The 6,000-nt window shown below is 33.3% G+C and overlaps 1 protein-coding gene across 2 annotated transcripts in view; it reads right to left on the minus strand.

The window, feature by feature from the left end:
* Positions 1-5,577, minus strand: part of LOC118192742 (uncharacterized) — a 119,966-nt gene extending 114,389 nt beyond the window's left edge. Inside the window, exon 1 of one of the 2 annotated variants that reach the window (XM_085806526.1) lies at positions 5,424-5,577. The gene's annotated coding sequence lies outside the window, so the exon portion shown is untranslated. The remainder of the gene's footprint in view (positions 1-5,423) is intronic. The other variant, XM_085806525.1, reaches the window with a different exon arrangement.
* Positions 5,578-6,000: the final 423 nt, after the last annotated feature.

Genomic DNA, 6,000 nt, shown 5'->3' on the forward strand with positions numbered 1-6,000 from the left:
GAATCATCAGAATGAGCAATTATTGCTTTGAATTAAGCACCATTAAACTGCATTGCACCCTAATACCAGACTTTTATTTCTTTTGTATGTTTGGAAGATGATGTAAGATTTTGAAAACATGTGTAATTTAAAATGATGCAGAAATCCAAACAGTTATAATGATATTTTTCGATGCAACTTGTAGTATTCCTAATTCACCAATAACTGTGTCGCCCAGCCGGAAAAGTGGTTAGTCACACTGATTGCCGTACCGAAGGGCCCGGATTCGAATCCTGGAAAAGGCAGGGATATTTCTAAATGTATAGTGTCTGTGCGGCATGGATACACTCTAAATATACGGCGAGCTGAAAGATCTCACGAGAGGTTTGTAGCAGGGGAAGAGGGGTGAGAGACTGTCGGAAACGTTCCCCCGGGGTTTTCTGTCTCAAAATTGGGGGGGGGGAGCGAATTAAGCTAAAGTCGGGCTGTCATCCATATGGTGCACAAGGCTCTTTGCCAAGACAGGCGAATTTGACTCCTTGCCGCGATGAATGTCGTGGGCTTTATTGGACAAGTGAAATTGGTAACAACAACACTAGTTGTTAATTTATCAGCATTAATTTTATTATTTATAGTTTATAAAAAAAATTTTTTTTCGTTACAAATAAAGCATGGGTATTTTTCTGCTTTCAGGATCGGATTGATTAGATGCGTTTACATATATACCTATGTATAAACATGTAAAATATAAAATATGAAACAAAATTATTAAACTTAATTGAAATCAACTGGCAATAGATTTTTTAATTCTTAAACTTTAATTAAACACATCCCCGTTTCAATGATATATTTGCACAATTTTTCATCACTCTGTAGCGTGTTACGTCACTTTTCCCCTACAGTTTCTCTGCACTGCGAAATCTTTAGCCCAGTCGCTGCTCAGGATTGAATTGGACAAAAATTTTCTCGGCTTATAAATATGACCACAGTTAGTACGCATAACTTTTTCTTGCTTGCTGCTTTTTGAATAGACCACATCTCTTGCCACTTCGCCTTCTTTCTGTATTGTTTAAAAAAAATTTAAGTGAATATTTAAAACTTTTTGGAAGCAAATTGCCTCTATTATGCTGTGCTGCCCAATATGATGTTTGAGCAGCGAAGTCGTCAAGTAATAAAGATATATTGTGCTTATCCAAGGATTTTATGGTTCTTCTAAAAGTTCACAAATTCTATTACATCGTCCGTATCTATTATCATTTCGATTCGACCATTATCAATCAGTTGATTGGTTTCATCTTCCAAAAAAACTACAGCATCACATACATACATGCATACATGCAAACATACGTGCATACATACTTCACACATACGTATATACATACATGTGTATGCATGTATTTCTGAATTCCTTTCTGATAGCAGAAACATATCAAATAATGTGTTGTGCATAGATTTAGTTAATAATTGATTTAATTAATATTAAATAGAATCATGTAAAAATTCTTAGTTTCTAAAATAATTTTTAAAATGTGAAATTCTTACTTTTTAATAACTTGTGTAAACATGCTTTGGTACTTTTCTATTATTGGTTCATATTATCGTTTTCTGTTTCTGTTCGGATTCAAAAATGCTGACATGTATGTATGTTTGTATATGTATTACGTACTTTCATACGTACATGCACGCCAACATACATACATACGTTCACATATATATACCGTTACAAACTTTGTATATATGTAAATAATTTTAATGAAATTACTATATATAAAATCATAGTATCTCTTGTATAATGTAATTTGAAACGCCTCAACAAGGCGAAGCTCCGGCGGAAAAATAAGATTACAGGCGTAGGTCCATTTAACATTGAGGTAAATGACCGGATGCATATATATGCATGTATATATGTATGTACGTAAGTATGTTTGTTGTAAACACATATTCATGAACACATCCATCCACATATACGTACATACATGCAACCGAAGAATAAAGTTTATAACCAAAGAATTAAGTTTAAAATCAAAGAATAAAATATTTAAAATTTATATTATTCGATTATTTATGTATACTGTAATATCTTGTTATTTAATAAATAAATATAATTATTGTTGAAGTGGCAACGCCATATTTGTATCAAACCGTTACTCAGCAACGAGAGATATTGTTAAAGAGGATTAGTATTCTGAAGATTTTAGTAGCTAGGAGTAGTATTAAAATTTTGCCACTTAAGAATTGTATAAAATTTGTCTATCACCGAGAACTAAAAATAAAATTTATGTTCTACTAAGAAGATTGTCTGTTTTGTAAATTACTGCAAAATACATTACAATACATAAATGAAACTTTTGCACTAAAATAAAAATATATTATATTGTAGTAAATAGTGGCTAATGATACGCATCAGCAAATACCAAGATTTATTATTAATTAAGATTTGGCCCACCTACGGCCGAGCGGGTAAGTCGCTAAACACTGGTATTTCGGTTCGGGGCTTCAGTACCGGAGTATGCGCTGTCTGCATGGGCGTTTTCATGGTTTTCCCGTGTATAATGTGTATTCGAGCCAATCGTCTTTAGAAAATTCTCCACAAATGCATCCCTTCCCTTAGGCATGTGGCCCTTGAGCGCTTTGCCGTATTTCAAATAAACCAAACCTAATTAAAATTTGTTATTGATAAGTGAATTCCAGGAGAGGTTTGGACCATTGTCTAGTAAGGAGTATAAATTTATCTATTTTTTCAATTATTGGTTTTTCGGTAAAGTCACAAACTAAAACTGGTTTCCTAGTAATTTACGGTATTTTTTCCCTTCCGAAAACATTAAGATTTATTATTGATAGAGATAGATGAGATTAAGATTTATCATTGATGCAACAAATGAACGTGTTTCATTGTAACATCTTTAGATACATAGAGGTTTTTTTTCTTTCTTTTCTTTTCTTCTTGTCTTGTTTAATTCTCTTTATGTTCTTTAATTTTAAGTGTAAATCAGGTTCAAGTTGCAACTGTGTCCTATATTTATTTTTAATTAAGAGCATGGGTAAAAATCCATTTTCATAAAGATATAATGTATTGAAGGGCATTAAAGCTTTCAGCATTTTGTCGGAAATGCTAAAACTCATGTCTATCTGAATTTTTTGTTTATTCATGCTCAACATGAAACGCATGTTTATCTCTTCTTTTTAACCAAAAATTGGATAAGTTATCTTTTTTAAACTCATTTAAATCCTTTGTGTAAAAATTGTGCCACATAAAGTACTGTGATGTACTACCATTAGTGGTGTATGTAGCATTGTTTGAGAAACCCTGGTTTAGAATATTTGGCTGCAAGGCCTTCGAACCTTTATCCTTCCTTTTAGTCTCATTTTCTTCGTCCATTATATACTTCTCACATGTTTGCGGTAGGGAATCAATTTTGTGGCCTTTTACCAGTGATGTAACTGGAGGGGTACGGATTGCATCTTTCAGCCGCATTTTTCATATGAAACATTTTATACGGGCTAATCATACGGATCGTATGATTTACTGACTTTATAAAGCTCACTATTTTTATTTAATGGAAGGATGTTAAAAGTGGCTCTGTATCTTATTCTCGTCAACGAGGCATGAATGCAAAGTTAAAATCCTTACGTTATATATAGGATGAGGGCCGGCACTAAATGTTTTGCCATCCGGTGCAATCTCTGCTGGTCGTAAATTCTGCTGCCCGCTATCTCCTTGAATTTTATAAACATTGCCACCCCTAAATTCTGCTGCCGAGGGCTTACCCTAAGTTCTAAGAATTTTGCTGCTCGGTGCTTCTTTAAATTCCAAAAATTTTGGCCCTCGCGTCGGCACAGGCTTTCATGGCGGCCCTACACAGAATAAAACATGAAAGCTCAAGCAGCCACCTGTTTCTTTCCCATATATAATTGCTAATATTCAGCCACTCGGTCATTACGAATGTGGAGAATCACAATGAAATGCTGAACTGTCATTCGAAATTGAATTAAGGAAATATTGTTTCTACATTGAACAGAATATTCAAAGAAATCACAACGAAACTTCTGCACCTTCATTGCTTCAGCCTTCAGTATTCCTTACTGCGCCAAAATACTTGAATGAAAAATACAAATTAACTTAAATTATGATCACTATGATATAATTAAGAAAGAATTCCTCACTGAGAGAAAAATACTTCAATTTTTATTTCTTTTATTGCTCGGAAAGATGAAGTAATGAGATAAAAGGATGGGCGCTCTGAACTTTTGCTGTTTAGCCAAAAATAAAAACGCAGTACCAAATATTGTAACATTTGCTGTTAATTTTCTTCGCAATTGCTGTAAATGTCTCTAGTTATGACAGTAATTTTTCTAAATATATATCAATTAAAAAGAATTTAAAATTTAAAAATGAGTGTTTGCGTTTGAATAATCTTACTGCGATATTTACTTAAGAAGGATATTTACTTAAGAACATTTACTTAAGTAAGGAAATAGAACAAAATCGATGATTTTTCGAGCTGAAAAAGAAGTAAAACTACACTTTAATAATAATTAATTTGGAATTAAGGTTTCATTTCAAGAACAAACACGGAGCTTTTTTATTATTATTATTATTATTATTATTTCTCTATATGTTGTTTTGACATTTTATAGATAATTTATTGCGCACTTAGAAAGGCGGCAAACATTCCGGCTACACCATTGCCTTTTCTACACCAAATCGTCGAAGAGTTCCAAAAATAGAGTATCAATAAGCTGTACGAACTACTCATTCCTACACAAAACATTAATTGCCTTTTATTTCATTATAAGCCTCGATCAAGCACGTTGCCTTATATCACTAATTTTTAAAAAAATTACAAAAATATGTTTTATATTGTAATTGCTATTTTTTAAAATGACAGTACGTTCTTTGAATTCTAGCGAAAACTTCAAAAATCCGATTTGTAATTATTTAATTATAATTATATCATAACCATACTATAAATGAAAATTACAGCACTTCGGAAGTATTTATTCAGTATTCTACTCTGTTTCAATGTTGTTTTATCTCTGCTGCGCAAAATCTTTACTGTAATATGCAATTAGATTCGATTTTAAAGTTTATTTTTAAAAATTTTTAATAATTAAAAAAATATGTTGGTGACTGGCAACAAGTTTCAAAGACTAGTTACCTTCGGAAAAAGTTAAAAAAAAAAAAAAAACCTTTGTGTTAGTCTTTTAAAACTTTCAGACAAGTTCACAAGTTACATAGATAAAGCATGCAAAGAATGCTGAGATGATGGGAAAAAAAATCTTTAAAATAAATTTGCGAAACGACGCATTTGATATGGCATTACACGAGATAAGAACAGCAGATAAGATGACTTATCTGTTGTTAAAATATTTATCAAAATGTTCTAAAATTATCATTTTTCACTGTTAAGTTACTAGAAAAGTTTCCCATCTGGCATACTCACGTGACTTCCGGTTCGCAAGACCCGTAGAGCTCGCAATATGGTTCGCGCTGGACCCTTCCGGATAAAAACTTTTGCTTCCGGAAGTACGAATTCAAAGGAGAGATGCAAGGACGTAACTAAAAATCGAAGTACCGCAGTCGCGCGCGGAGGGCGTTCTAGCGATTATCCTTCACACAAATTTCATCGCGAGTAGCGGTATTCACGGTACGTGTAAAAAAAAATAGAGAGAGAGTGTCGAGTCCACTTTTCAAATTCAAATTTTAAAATTCCTAGAAATTTTTCTGTTTTGTAAAATAGAGCAGAAACATGTTGCCACCGATTTGGAAGAATGCGAGCGTAAAAATATTCGCCCTTCAAAATGCGTCCGCGGACATGATAGACAGCTGTTTTCGTCGCCATGGTAATCACATCGATCGCACACGTCCATCCCGGTCGCAATGCGCACGCGCGTGAGGTGTTGATTCTATCCCGCTAACCCACTGGCAACAAAATTGTTACAACTGCTCACATTGTAGCAATTTTATACCAAACGTTCAGAAGCGACTATAGCGTCTCGTTAGTAATTGCTTAAAATGTC

This window comes from Stegodyphus dumicola, chromosome 12, assembly GCF_044657685.1.
Source record: "Stegodyphus dumicola isolate Sdum_Otavi_A_Nest chromosome 12, ASM4465768v1".
Classification (NCBI taxonomy): domain Eukaryota; kingdom Metazoa; phylum Arthropoda; class Arachnida; order Araneae; family Eresidae; genus Stegodyphus; species Stegodyphus dumicola.